Source organism: Hordeum vulgare, chromosome 4H (assembly GCF_904849725.1).
Source record: "Hordeum vulgare subsp. vulgare chromosome 4H, MorexV3_pseudomolecules_assembly, whole genome shotgun sequence".
NCBI classification, from domain to species: domain Eukaryota; kingdom Viridiplantae; phylum Streptophyta; class Magnoliopsida; order Poales; family Poaceae; genus Hordeum; species Hordeum vulgare.
In genome coordinates, this window is record NC_058521.1 from 600,026,028 (window position 1) to 600,042,125 (window position 16,098).

Here is a 16,098-nt window from a genome sequence, read left to right on the forward strand (position 1 = left end):
ACCAGGCATTACTAATGGTTGCGAAATAATATTCAAATCAAAATGCAGCAGCACATAAAGCAGATAAGCATGTTAATGGTAAGGACCATACAGTTATCACCTTGGTGGCTCGTATTTGATTATGCAGAATACAAATAAAAGGTGTATAATTTGTACTCTACTATTCAAGAAAAGAGGACTACAGAGAGAATAAAGAGAGAAGGAAGTAGTGGCACCTTGATGTGGTAAATGGGTTAGCCTTTCAAGGAATGTGAAAAGCAAAGGTACTGGTCTTTTGTTTATATTTTGCTGGTGCCGAATCGTATGTACTTTTCCATGGAATGTCTTATCCGTCATTTTGGTATTTTCCTTAGGTAGGGATTTGTGGCAATATGTATAATATCACTCCCAAACAGATCTAGTAGGACCTGACTTGCCCTCACTGCACTAGAGAATTAACATGCACTGGAGTGAGCAATAGCTGACCAGAGAAGAAGGCTTCAAGGTTGCCAATGGTGTGCAGACACAGGTCCGACCTGGACTCCTCTGTCCGCACCGCCACGTGGGGCCAGAGAACCACATTATCCATGGAGAACAGCTCTGCCGGCACCTTGGGCTCGGGATTTTTGTCCAAAAGGACCCCCTGTCGAGTGGGATTGTCAAAAAAGACCACCTTTCAGTGCAAATGGTCAAAAAGACCCCCACCCCGGGCGGCGGCAGGCGCGCCAGGCGGCACGTGGCACCTGCCGCCACCGCACGAGGCGGCCGGGGGGCCTGCCGCCACAGCCCCTGGCGACCGGGGCCTGCCGCCACCGCCCCTGGCGGCCGGCGCGGGATCCCGTTCCCCCCATTCCTGCCCGTAACGGACAAGGCCGGGTGGGCCCTGCCGCCTCGGGAGCAGGCGGCCAGGTGCAGCCGGGTGGGCCCCGCCGCCTCGGGAGCAGGCGGCCAGGTGCATTTCTCCGCGCGCCCTGTTGCTGATTGATTGCGCTGATTCCGATGCTCTTTCCCGCTCGAATTTTTCTCCGCGGCCGGCCTGAACTGTGTGATTTTTTCCCGCTCTCCACCGACGAAACAGTGCGAAATTTACTCCTTTATAAGCGAACCGCGTCGCTGCCTCCTCTCTCACTCTCTTCTCCTGTCGTTGCCTCCCGTGTCACTCTTCTTTCCCACTCTCTTCTCTTTCTCACTCTCTTCTCTTTCTCACTCCGTATGAATGTTTATGTGGCGATTTAGGACGGATTAAAGTGAGATTTTGAAGACGTTGTAGTTGAAGAAAAGATAGATCAAGGTAAGAGCTTTCCATATCTGTTGGTTGTGTTTGCATGCATGATGTATTTATTTTGTTTGATTAGTTACTAAGTATGTGTTTTCTTTTGTCTTAGAGAGCGTATTATCACTTTTGTGGAACTATTTTGAAGACGTTGTAGTTGAAGAAAAGATAGATCAAGGTAAGAGCTTTCCATTTCTGTTGGTCGTGTTTGCATGCATGATGTTTTTATTTTGTTTGATTAGTTTCTAAGTATGTGTTTTCTTTTGTCTTAGAGAGCGTATTATCACTTTTGTGGAACTATTTTGTCATGCGATATGAACTACTAAGTTGAAGATCAAGGTATGAGACTTTGTTCATATTTCTGTTCATGTGATAATAGGTCGACTATGTTCATATATTACCGATGATTTGTTCGTGTTTGCATGCAACTGGTATTTAGAAAGGAGCCGGAAAAATGCCAATGTAACTAGCATTTCTGTAAAAAACATGTAATAATATGTTAGCTCCATTAGTATTATTACATGCAAGACGCGTGTGTAGTATATTTGTTTATTTGATAATTTGTCAACCCCGTCGAAATATGACTCGTGATATATATATATATATATATATATATATATATATATATATATATATATATATATATATATATATATATGCATGCAGTATGTATTTTTAGACTTTTGCTAGCACGGAAATAATTATGTGTGTAATATTTTTGTTCATATGAAAATAGGTGGAATTCGCTGATATTATTCTGGTGATATACTATATTCGGAAGGATATCCTTATTTAAACCAGAGGTATGAATGACATATTGTAATTCATCTTCTATTTATTTTATAGATGTAGTGTCACGATAAATGATACAATATAAATTATTATGCGTAGATGTAATGGATGTTGTTAAATTGTTATATGTAAAAAAGATAAGTAATGGATGTTGTTATTACAATGTAAATATAAAAATATGATTTTTAATGGACTAACGATGTAAATATAGCTGCTCGTTAGGTACTATGGAAAATTTGTTAGTGTTTTATGGGCACATCGTACGTGAGGGTCCTTCTGGTGTGGATGTGTCTAGGTGCGGGATGACTACGGTTGTAGTGAAAGACATGGTTAATGTAGAGTATGCGGCAGTTAGAAGGTGCATCCGATCGGTGTTTGGTTCAGCGATGAATGGAAAAAAAATGACCCTGGAGGCTTTCGTGGTTGAGGGAGGAAATCGTTGGGTTTTGCGACGGGTTACCGGTGAAAGAGCATGGGCGTCGTACATGGGTTTTGCAAGCAATCCCAATAACTCCATGTATGGACAACCCATGGTTTATGTGGAGTTCATTTCTGCCAGTGATGTCGCCGAGTGCAGTAGCGGTGCCGGTGAGGCCGAGTTGGCCGCAACTGTAGCCCCCGACGCCGGCCCATCGGAACCAAGCGGTGGCGAACATATGGCCATAACTGTAGCCCCCGACGCCGGCCCAACGGAACCAACAGGTGGCCATCAAGTGTATGACACGGGATATTGGTCTGCGGTCGTTGACATGAGCGAACATGTCGAGGGATTGCCGGAGGCGCTAGATGATGACGATGATGGTCATTCTTCTGCGTCTTCGGAATCAGATGATGATGAAGTTGTTCCTCCTGAGAATGCGGTCGCTGCAGCAATCAACCCAGAGTTTTTACAGGTTATGAGCATCACCAATGAATTTCACTCTGTTGCTGGCCTAGTCGCGGGGAGTCTGGCCGTTGGACAGATTTTCCCAGATAAGAAATCTGCTAAACAAGCAATACATAGCTATGCAATTGCTATACACAGGCAACATAGAGTGAAGCAGTCTGATAAAAAGGAGTTGAAGCTCATATGCATCCATCGCGAAGCGGGTTGCCGCGGAAGAGTTATTGCTCGCCAGAAGCCTGGGGTATGTCAGCCATGGCATGTCACAAAAATAGAGCAACATGGTTGTGAGCAAACCGGCACTCTTTCAGAGCACCGCAACGTGACTGCAGAATATGTGTCACAGGTGATGCAAACCATTGTGCAGCAAAGTCTTAATATTAGTATTAGGGCTTTGCGTGCAACTGCATCTGATCTGATTGGTTTCCCTGTCAGCTATAGCAAGGCTCGTCATGCAAAGGAAAAGATATTTCAGAGGTTGTATGGAACCTATGAGGAGGCGTACTCTTTTGCCCCTAGAATGCTGCATCAGATTTCAGTTGCTAATAGGGGGACTCAAGTTTTCCGGAAAGAACGTCCAAATCCATTGAACCCGGACGAGCAAATCCTGGATCGCTTATTCTGGGCATTCGCCCAGACTATACAAGCATTCAAGCATTGTCGTCCGGTTGTATCAATTGATGGTACATTTCTCACAGGAAAGTACAAGGGCACACTCTTAGTGGCGATGGCAGCTGATGCAAACAATCAACTTCTTCCTATTGCCTATGCACTAGTGGAGAGCGAAAACAAACATAGTTGGCTATGGTTCCTGTGTTGCCTGAAGATGGGTGTCATCAAAGACCGGGAAGGGGTTTGCATCATCTCTGATCGCAACACCGGACTATTAAGCGCGCTTGAGATAATTAAGGCTTCACAAGATCCAAATTGGGGGTGGCCCGATCTGGAGACAAGGTGGTGCATGAGGCATTTGGCAGCTAATTTTTATTCGAAATTCAAAAACAAAGATTGGTTCAAGCTATTCAAGAGGATGTGCATGCAGAAAACTACAGCAAAAATGAGTGCTATCTGGGCAGGTATCAATGGTCAGATCGAGCGCGCATCCCTCCAGGCGAGAGAAGACCGGAGGGGTCGTCGAAGAGCAATAAATTTGAGCCAGTGGATTAATGAGAATTGTCCCAATTTGTACAAGTGGGCGCAGTCTCATGACACTGGCGCTAGATACGGTATAATGACAAGCAACATGTCCGAGGTGTACAATGGTGTTCTTAAAGGGGTGAGGGCACTACCTATCACAGCACTAATTGATGAAACTTGGAACCGGACTGTGTCATACTTTGCAGATAGAGTCACCGTTGCCAAGGCGCTAGTTGATTTGAACAAGACCTGGTCTGAGAAGATGCAAAGACATCTTGATGACAAAGCAAAGAAGTCGCAAAGACATGGGTGCAGGCAGGTAGATGCACTTAGGAATAAATGGGAAGTTAGTGTGCGAGCAAAGTTTGTGAATGGTCACCACAGGGGAGCAAAAAAACAAGCTGTGACGCTTGGCGCAACCTCGTGTGAGTGCACTTGCAACAAGCCCAAGCTTCTGGGATATCCTTGTAGTCACGTATTGCGGGCAGCTGCAGATCAACAAATTAGTGTCGAGTCGTACGTATCACCATACTTCAACATGCACAATTTGTACAACACTTGGAACGGTGAGTTTTGGGCATGGGGCATTGATACGAACTACAAGCAATTATGGCCAGAAGGCACCACATGGGTTCCAGATCCCGAATTGATGCGAACCAGCAAGGGACGACGTCAGTCTAGGCGTCATCGCAATGACATGGACCACAGCCAGTTGGGAGAACCAAGGCGATGCCGCGTATGTAGGTGTGCTGGTCACCCGCGTAGGGACTGTCCGTATCGTAACAACAACACTGCGTGATGTAATATTCGGAACATGTATTTTAATTTAATCGTGATGTAATATTCGGAACATGTATTTTAATTTAATCGTGATGTAATATTCGGAACATGTATTTTAATTTAATCGTGATGTAATATTCGGAATATTTAATTTTTTTCATCGTGATTGCAGGTTATGGCTGAAATGCCCCAGCTTTTGAATGGTTATCATGACAACCACCACCGTTGCCAGCTTTTCATAAATCCAAATCATGAAAATCCTCCTCAGACCTTCCGGCTTCGAACTGTAAAGACGCCCTGGTCAATAGAGAATCGGTTCCTTGAACACCTTGAGGCTTATGGACTCCTACATTTTGCGAACATCGCAGCTCGTCGAGGTAGTTTTACTGCCGACCCATCCCTTTTGACATCCCTCGTTGATAGATGGAGACCGGAGACCCACACATTTCACTTTCGATGTGGAGAGCTTGCACCTACTCTAAAAGATGTGTCAATGATCACAGCTTTACCAATTAGAGGTGTGCCAGTGGTACATCCACGAGTTTCTCCTAATTGGCCAGCAGATGTCTCTGCCCGTCTGAGGCTCGAAATGCCCATATCAGATCGTTCTGGTCCGCCTCGAGGTGTCCCACACAGCTGGCTTCGTATTAACTTCGAAATTTTATCTACCCATGTTGATCCTGAGACAACGAAGAGACACTTGTTTGCATATTTGTTGTGGCTCTTCGGTGTGATGTTTCCTAATTCTCACGGGGATGTAGTTTTGCGTGGTCTCATCTATTTTGCCGCAAAGATAGTTGACGAACCTTTACCCCAAAATCCACCATATAGCTTTGGTTCTGCTTTGCTTTCTCACACATACCGAGGGTTGTGTGATGCCACTCAAAAAACGGCATTCACATCTAAAGCTCCATTACTTTGTGTCTCCTACGAGTTTCTACAGTTGTGGTCCTGGGAATACTTACCTGTAGGACGACCGCAGATAGTAGAACCCGCAACCCCGTACAACTATGGTGAGGGTGTTGTAACTATGTCCACTCGGTGGATGCTGGGTCGAAAAAAATGGTCTACTAAAATTGCAAAAAATTGTTACCCCATATACCATGATCAGTTTGAGCTTCTTAACGACTCACTAATAACATGGAACCCGTGGACTGAGGCGCACATTGATATGGTATTTGGTTCGCAACACATGCCAGTGGAATGCGTGAGAGATAGTGCCTTTTGGATGACTCGCTGCAATTTACTCTATCTATGGTTTGTGGAACCGTATAATCCTGACCGTGTCATGAGACAGTTCGGTCTATATCAAGATATTCCACCACCGGTTCCAAGATGTATCGACGAAAAAACTCATAAGTAAGTAAGATGTGACCTAGCTAAATAGATATTCCATCAACTATTCTTGATTTTTTTTTTGTTATCTATAATTACAGGATGAGCAATATGGGCAGATCTGGTGTGGACTGGAATGCAGAAAACATTGAATGGATAAATCAGTGGAATAATGAAGCTCTACAAAATATAGTGCCTCAGCAACGGTAATTTTACTAATGTTAATTTAATTATGTGCTTATAAAATACAGAATGTGATGTCAAATTAGTAATGTTAATTTATTTATGCAGAACGTACGATGCAACTACGACAGAAGCGTACTATAATTGGTATCGCATGAGCATGCGTACTAGAATGACGAGCGAACCACCTACGATGCCAACACATCCAACGCATATGGAACAGTTGCAGACACGGATGGACACATCATCAGCTTACTATCGTGACTCCGCGGTAATAATCAACATCTTGCTATTCAGGTCCATCATTTCATAAACAATTTAACCAACGAAGAACGATTATTTTCAGATTGATATTTGCACCCAAGTACAAGCGATGGCGAGTGAAGGAATGCGAGCCGAGGGAAGTGATCCTAAACGCAGGTCGTGGTTTAAAAAAATTAGCGAATTCGTGAGCACAAGGATTACAAGATGCGGTACAGAGAACGACGTTGTCACTGCAGCGTACAACATTCCGGAACCGAGGTCAGCTAGACCGAGTGGGGCGCCGTCGTCGTCCATGCGGTGGGCAGAGGGTCGTAATACTATGCCGACACTTCCACGACATGACTCTTCTCTACCAATACATGGGCGGACATCAGAGGTAAATGCTCCAGATGTAGGATCGACACCCGAACAGACTCATTTCGTGGAGCAGGATGCATATACAGCATATGACGCACACATTCAAGGATCTCAGCCATATCTGCCCACACGAGGGATTAGGATGCCCGAGGAGAATCGTTGGGCTGAGACAAGCGAGGGAGCACAAAGCTACAACAGCGGACAGGTATGTACAATTATAATAAGCAATTACACATCTTTTTGCTACACACAATTTATTTTAAAAACATTTTTTCGTGGACCAGGAAATTAATGATCCATCATGGGGAGATGAACATACCCAGCGTGGCGTACAGAAAGAAATACTCACAGAAACCCATGATACTCAATGCACGCTCCCAGGAATGATAAATGATTTTTTCGGGCAGGACGTTATTGGTCCATCTTACATCAATTCTGAGTCACAACCATTCACCTACAATTTAGAATCATCGTCTCAATATGGATTTCAGACTCCGCCACCTATGCATCAGTCGCAGACACAGGAACACGAGGGACAGTACGGTCGTGGTCTTCGTGAACACAGACCCCCTGATCGATTGTCACCCTCCGGTCGTCGGGCAAGGCCAGCTGGTCGTCGTCGCATAGGATGATTCGTCTATGTATGTGTGCGAACAATTGCATCTCTCTATGTCAGTTTCAAACTTTCAGATGTACGTACAAGACATCTATGTAGTTTCATGAAATAAAAGTTCGCGATATATTTGAAGTTGCTTCCATAAAATAAGATACATAAAATAAGATTCATAAAATAACATACATAAAATAACATACATAAAATAAGATACATTAAGATGTAGAGTTCATAAAAAAAACTACATAAAGTCGTCGTCATCCTTCGACGATGCAGAGCTCTCTCCCTTTGACGAAGCGCTACTCTTGGCCTTCGATGATGATGCGCTCTTGGCCTTCGTCGATGACGCGCTCTTGGTACTCGGCATGAAGATATCGTCTTCGTCCTCACTATCGTCAATCCACAAGAAGGGATGTTTTACTCCACCTCCACCGCGTATGTGTTGGCCTTTCTTCTTCCATCTTTCATTCAACCGCAGAAGTTCTTTCCGAATCTCCTCATATGTCCTTGCAGGCCACCCCTTCCTAGCTAATGCGTGGGCAACCTCATTCAGTAGCGTGTCACTACTGATGAGTTCGTCCCATGAAACTATTCTATTATCTATCTTGAAATTGCTAGCTAAGCGCAGAAGACACTCGGACATACCACTATGAAAACTACGATCGAAAGGATAATGAGACATTTTCAGCACACTCCTTACCGACCTTGGTCTGTAGGGGGTTTTATAGGTGCAGCAGAGCGAGACGAATAACTAATGGCGGGAAAACGAGGCGGGAAAGCGAGGGCGGGAAAGCAAGGGCGGGAAAACAAGGGCGGGAACAAACTGGCGGCAAAGCTATACGCGGGATAAAATGGCGGGAAAGCGAGGCGGGAAATAAATGGCGGGATAAAATGAACATACACGTAGCTGAAATTAAGATACCCATTGCGGAAACTAAGATACAATTTGCCGAAATTAAGATACATCTTGCAGAAATAAGATACAACTAAGACAACTTAACATACAATAAAATAAATCTACTGAGTCCAACGTGGATATTTTCCTTTTCCATCACCAGCTTCTTCTGCTGCCTTGGCGGCACGAGCCCTTTCTCTCTTTCTCTCCCTCTCAGCTTCACGGGCCTGTTCCCGCTGTCTGTAAACCTCCGCCAGCCGAAGTTTCTCTTCTTGATTTTTCCTTTTCATCTCATCAAGAAAAGCCCTCTGCTCCACACAGTAATCTTCCCACTCTTTCTTCTGCTCTGCTTTCTCCTCTGCTTCAGCCTTCTCACGACGCTCTTCCAAGTCCAAGCTAGCCCATGCACGGCGACCTCTTTCACGAATCTCGGTCACCGCCCAGTCCGGCATTTCCGTGTCAATCCAACGATAGTACATGCAGAGAGGAGGAGGAGACTAAAGGATGGATCAGATTCAAGTAAACAATAAAATCAAATAACAATAATCTGGATGACTAGAGCATACCGGAGGCCTGACTTACGCAGAAATAGATTCGGGTGGATCAGATTCATAATTGGGGCACATGAAAAACTTCATGCCCAACCAATCTGAAAAATCCGTCACCTCCTTCACCTTGCAGACATCTCCGCACCAACACCGAACTGCTTCCACCCCCCGAGGCAAGCTTGCACTCTGCATTTTCCTAGGCCTAATGCTCTGATCCGAACAAGGCAAACTCATACTGACTATGGAGGTGCAGGTGCTTTGAAGTCTGTCTGATGGTGAAGAGAGTTTCACTCCCTGCCTCCTTTTATAGGCTCTGTCGGATGTCTACGCGGGAAAAAAGGGCGCGAAAACGAGAAACTGCAGCGGGAAACTTAGGCGGGAAAATTAGGCGGGAAACTATTGCACTGCTCGTCCGTCGTTATCGCGTGTCACTGCTGCGATAGCAATCAAACATTCACTCTCAAAATATTTGATCGAGAGCTAAAACATACTTTCTCTATAAATAAATATAAGAAACGCTATTGTAAACAATGTTGACATAGAGATAAAAGCCCGCGAACAGTGTCGACCAGGACACAAAGAGTCACTCTAAAAACGCCGCGGTGAACAATGCTGACCCGAAGATGACAGCCCCGTGAAACCACTTAGCCATCCGTAGTATATGCCTTCCATGCACTTAGCCATCCGTGCAACTTGCACAATATTTTTGTTCAAAAGGATTGCACGGTCCGAACCGAAGCAAAGGAGTAAATTTCGCACTGTTTCGTCGGTGGAGAGCTGGAAAAATCACACAGTTCAGGCCGGCCGCGCGGGAAAAATTCGAGCGGGAAAGAGCATCGGAATCAGCGCAATCAATCAGCAACAGTGCCGGCGCGCGGAGAAATGCACCTGGCCGCCTGCTCCCGAGGCGGCAGGGCCCACCCGGCTGCACCTGGCCGCCTGCTCCCGAGGCGGCAGGGCCCACCCGGCCTTGTCCGTTACGGGCAGGAATGGGGGAACAGGATCCCGCGCCGGCCGCCAGGGGCGGTGGCGGCAGGCCCCGGCCGCCAGGGGCTGTGGCGGCAGGCCCCCCGGCCGCCTCGTGCGGTGGCGGCAGGTGCCACGTGCCGCCTGGCGCGCCTGCCGCCGCCCGGGGTGGGGGTCTTTTTGGCCATTTGCACTGAAAGGTGGTCTTTTTTGACAATCCCACTCGACAGGGGGTCCTTTTGGACAAAAATCCCTTGGGCTCGTGCTCGAAGATATCAAGGCCCGCGCCTGCTATCTTCCCCTCCCTGAGTGCAATGACCAGTTCCTCCTCGTCGATGTTTGCTCCTCGGCCGATGTTGACGACCACACCGCCCTTTCCTAGGGCCTCCAGCACATCCTTGTTCACGACGTGCCGCGTGGTCTTGTTCAGTGACAACGAGCACGTCGGATTCAGCAGCAAGATCATGAGCATTTGGGAAGTATTTGTAAGAGACTGTATATCCTTTGGTTTTCTGGAGTTGTAGTGGATGATGCAGCCAAAAGCTTGAAGCCTCTTTGCAATCCGTGAGCCGATGTTCCCCAAGCCGATGATGCCAACACGCTTGCCACCAAGCTGAGATCATCAAAATAACAGAGAAAATGTTATTTAAATTTCTGTTAGTGCCAAAAGGAATAAGAAAAATCTGCCTTTGCACCATAATAGCCAAACACCGTGTCAATTACTGAATGACGAGAGTGTATGAAGATGTGCGCAAATTCTTGATGCAATCACTAAAACATATGGAATTATGGAAAAGCAGTAGCAGTGCCGCACATCGATTGGCACAGACGATACAGAATAATAACAATAATAATGAAAGCTAAATAATTCTTTGGCCCAGGCATGGGATGGTGTGAATTTCAAATTGTATGTGTTGATGAGAGACTACTAAGCATGAGGAATGAACTGCTGCCTCTAGTACAGCAGATCATTAGTCCATTACCCTGTCCAATATGTCAGATAAGCTGATTCGGTTATATGAACCTTCTGATATCTTCCCTGCCCGGTCCTTTTATAAGATTGTTAATGTTAATTTTGGTGGAATTTCCTCTCAATAGGGGATTTATTTATTTTGAATTTTGAACTTTCACCGGGGGAGGAGGGGAAAGCCCCTCAACCAACTGAATTGTATTCACAACTAGCAAAAGGACCCGTGCGTTGCAACGGGAGAAAAAAATGATCATCTTCAATGACGATGACCACATTATGTTCATATCTCATCGCATTATTTCAAAAATTTGTTCATAAATACAAAAAAATATTTCTTCTTTTAATTTTATTCACAATTCACAAGTTGAAACAATATTCATATTTGTTTTTAAATATCATGGTTATCAAAAAACTTGATAACTCAAAGAATTATTCTGGATTTCAAGAAACATTTTTTAAAATATACTATAATATTCCGATCCACCCTGACAATTAATTCTTCAAAATTCACTCACGTATATAATCTGAAAGACTCAGAAGCATTACTGTTGAACTGCATACACTCGATCATTCGTGAACATTTTTACAAATTTGGTAACATTTGTAAAATCAAGAACATTGTTTTACTATTTATAAACATTTTTAAAAAATTTCAAACAATATTTTATATTACGAACTGTTTTCAAGTATTTTCTTGTGAATTGGCGAATAATTCATTTTTTGAACTATCAAATATTTTTTAATTGCATTAAAGAAATTTCGCAAAATGATGGACTTTTTTTGATTCACGAATGTTTTCTCCAAAATTACGATTTTTTAATATGTAAACATTTTTACAAAAACCCCGAACAATTTTTGAATTTGCAAACATTTTATGTTTTATGAAACATTTATGTAAATATAATTTTTTGAATTTCGAAAGTTTACTTTTGATCAATTTGAATTAGAAAAAATAAAAAGGAACAGATAAATAATAGTAACTAAAAAAATAGGCCCCCTCCCATGGGCTGACCCAAATGGGCGTGTTGTGTATTTTCCAACGAGCAGAGCGTAGTATAGCTGGTCCCTATGCTTGGGCCGGCCCATGCGAGGATTCCCTGCAAAACGTTTTTTATAACTTATATAGTGACATTGGTGGGTAATATTAGAGAGTTTTAGAGGCAATTTTAATGATTTATCACAGAAGCAATAGGTGCTTTAGTAGGGAAATAGATAGATAGGAGATTTCCATGTGGAAAATTTGTGTACCTCGTAAAATTCATGTATTCTTGAGGATGTTGATCCATAGCAGAATCTTAACCACATAGAATCTATTAACCCTTCCTCTATCTGCCGGCAATCACCCTAAATTTCCATCGGTTGGTGCTAGACTCCTACTAGAAGCGATTAAGAACAGCAAGGATGCTGGTTCCAAACGCTTTCTGAAACCATTCAAATTACGTCTGCAACAACTGGAGTATTTGCCACATTTTGTGAGTTAACTGACACCATTTGGCATGTTGGTTTGCGTACTGATGATGATAATATGCTACAGATCTGCGATGCGATTGCATGACGAAATGGGTTTGGATTGGTTGCTGCTGGAATTTGGAAACTATTAACAGCGGAGAAATTCATTAGCAAGCAAACAGCCGAACCTTAGATCCGAGAGGATAACCCCCCTACGCCGGCCAGGACCCGCGCCGGACATACCGCTCGGCCGCCGACACGCGCCGGAGCACGTCGAGAAGCAGGCCGACGGCGTGGTCGGCGACGTCGGTGGAGTAGACCTCCCCGGAGTTGGCGACGGCGACGCCGCGGCGCGCACACTCGGCCAGGTCGATGTGGTCGAGCCCGGCGGCTGTGCTGACGACGCAGCGGAGGGAAGGGGCGGCATCGAGGAGCGAGGCGTCCACGCGCACGCCGGCCCAGATGACTGTTGGAAATATATTTTTAGAATATATTTTTAGTACATATGATTAAAACGAGTACAATCATATGTTGCGAGGGGTCTACGATGTTAAAAAAAATAGGTTAAAAAAATACAATCTTGTCCAAAGCTTCATGATTAGAATATATTTTTAGTACATATGATTATAATGGTCTCCAAAACTTCGTTGGAGACACGCATGAAACTTGTTGATTGTACAAAGTTGTATGGGCCAGAAATCTGAAACTGTATTTTTGTGAACTTATTCGGCTCCTAGCTGATTTTGGTTCAACTTTAAAAGAGCCAAACTTTCTATTTTGTGAACTTATCTAGGCCCGGAAGATAACAGCTCAATGTGAAACAATCAGACCTGCTATTTTGTGAACTGAGTAAGCTATTTTCTTTCTTCTTTTATGCAACATATAGCAGTAGCGGAAGTAGTACACTCCTTAGTAGCAGTAAGAAGTAGATATATATAGGGTATATATATGTCTCCCTTGACCATCACATTTACATATAGGATAACATCAGCTCAAACTAACGATGTAGCAACAGTAATAAATACACAAAGAATGGAAATCCCGATCATAGCAAAAAATAATAGAAGTGAAACCAATATGTCCCATCCTTGTTTGCATGTTGAGTAAGCTCCCTATCTCTCTAGTACATAAAAAAGGAATGGAATTTGATCAAGAAATACCATCAGTCTGTTGCATGTTGCGTAACTCCAAATCTCTCTAGTCGATCTTGAGCATTGTTATTTAGGACTTGGTCGCCACCTGTGCAATGAGCAGCACCCCATCTCAATGTCATGGTGATTCTTCAACCCACATGGCCTTCTCCTCGTACCCTCCTCTGCTGTCAAATGTGGGCTTCAGGTCATCCTGGATGCGGAACGGGTCTTTCTTCTTCTTCTTCTCCTCCTCATCGGTTTTCAAACTTGACCAACAACCAAGCTAGGGCATCAGTTCTCGTTGATTAGCAGAATTTTTCTATTGCAAAAACAACTCAGTTTTTACCTCAGGTTGATTCAGATAACACTTCCGTATCAAAGTCAAAAAATCAATTTAGTTTCCCCGCAATAAAAAATCAATTCAGTTGCTTTTTACATTAAAATGGTCTAATTCATTAAGAATAATCACCAATCAAGTTTATTAGCAGTTTGTTCAGAAAGTTGGGACTATGATTTAGAATCCCAAAAAATCAATATATTGCCTAACAAAAACATCACAGAAAATTTGGATCTACGCCAGCAACACGATATGAGACCTATCCATTCCTCACGAGTAAGGGGATTACATGCAAACAAAAGGAAAATCAGGTATGCACTAAAAAGTTGAAAAGAAAATCCTGTACGAGTAGGAGGAAAAGGGTAAAGGAACATATTGTTGCGTACTGTGCACATGCGCCTCCCAGAAGGCTAGAAGGCCTGGTTCTATATGAACTTGTAGTCGATCTCCACTGCGGCAATGAAGGCGGAGGCCAGCGGGGCCTTTTGGTCGCGCCATCTGCAATGGGGAGAAGCGACCATGCCAGTGCCCCAATCCTGTTGTCGTCGGGGGCTCTCTTGTCGGGCACTGCAAACATAAATTCCAACTAAAGACCCATCCAATAAAGAAATCAAAACAAAGAAAGCCACTAATGTACAAACCAGGATAATGATGATGCGCTCCTCGTTGCTGCGGGAGTCGCCGAGGTGATGCCTGGCCTCGTCGGAGGTCCATCCCACAGCGAGAGGGTTACCCAAAAGCTTCATGTCCACGTGCCCAAGGAAGATGGTGGCGGAGCCAGGCGATGGCGGTCGTCACCTTACTCTAGCGGAGGCCCGAGATGGTGAGATCTACGGGCCCCATCAGCGACCACAAACCGGAGGAAGGGCCGGGGCGCGGTAGCAGATGACTGCTGCTGGTAGCGGAGAGGTGAAGACCCGGCATGCGCTCCACGAGCTCGCACGAGACTTGGCGGGGCGCGGAGATGCTGACGGCGGTGGTGTCTGCTCGAGTTCGTGCAGGGAGAGCGCGTTGCACCGAGGGGATTGTATGCGAGGCTGCGGGCTGAGGTGCTTGTGGGGATCGTGGCCTAGGAGCAGCGCCTCGATAGGGGATTTTGTGCCCGTGGGGATCGTGGCCCAGGAGCAGCGCCTCGGTGGGGGATTTTCCTCGCTAGGGATGGGATGGGAGGAGCGATCAGGCAGTTTGATGAGGATAGTTGGGGACGTGGGTGCCTGGTCGATTTTTACGGAGGTTTTTTTATCACGAAAGTGGGAATCGGGAGAGGGAGACGCTCGTCGTTCGAAGGGTGGGGGGTAGAGGGACTTTTTGTTGTACTGTTTTTTATTGAACCAATTGGTTTTTGGAGGGTTGGAAAAGAATCGGTGGGAGGATGTGGATGGAGGTTTCTTCTCGAGAAAAGGGAGGGGATCAAGCTCATCTACTATTAAAGGGGATATGTCGTATGTAGTGATGGTTCGACCACAACAATCCCCCGTCGCTAGCATTTCACCGATTTTTTCCATCCCTCTATAAACCAATCCGGTTTCCATCCCTCCATAAACCAATCCGGTTCACACGGAAAAAAAACCCTCTACCTCCCTCCTGTTTTCACGTACGAATCCCTCCACCCACCCAAGAATCAACTACCCACGAACACACGTCCCCTGACGAACCCGGCCTCCTAATCTCCTGCACCCCACCTCGTCGCTACCGATCCCATCTCTCTCCTCGCTTTCGGCCGGCCGACGGGCGAAGGAACCGATGTGGGTGGCCTGCGTGATCGCACGCCTGTCGGAGGAGCTTGTCTCGGTGGCGCTGGCCCGCACGTCCCCGCGCGACCGCCGTCTCCCCGGCCTTACGCACCGTGGCCGACTTCGACGATGTCTGGGCGGGCTTCCTGCCCCCCGACGGCTTCCTTCCGCTCGCCGATGGTGAGCTATCGGGCCCCGCCCCGCCCTCGTCCAAGAAGGTCCTCATCTCCTGCACCCACCTCGTCGCTCCTGATCCCATCTCTCTCTCCGCTTCCGGCCGTTCGACGGGCGGAGGAACCGATGTGGGTGGCCTGTGAAATCGCGCGTGTGCCGGAGGAGCTTGTCTCGGCGGCGCTGGCCCGCACGTCCCCACGCGACGCCTACCCCCCGAAGGGATAGTTTCGATCAGTCCGTGTTCTTATTTGGAACTGAAAGCAGTTGAATACGGTTGGAAATCATGTTTCTGATAAG

General features: G+C 45.6%; 1 pseudogene; it reads right to left on the reverse strand.

Annotated features, from left to right (window-relative positions):
• Positions 1-418: 418 nt before the first annotated feature.
• Positions 419-14,640, reverse strand: LOC123450894 (annotated as a pseudogene).
• Between the last annotated feature and the right edge of the window lie 1,458 nt (positions 14,641-16,098).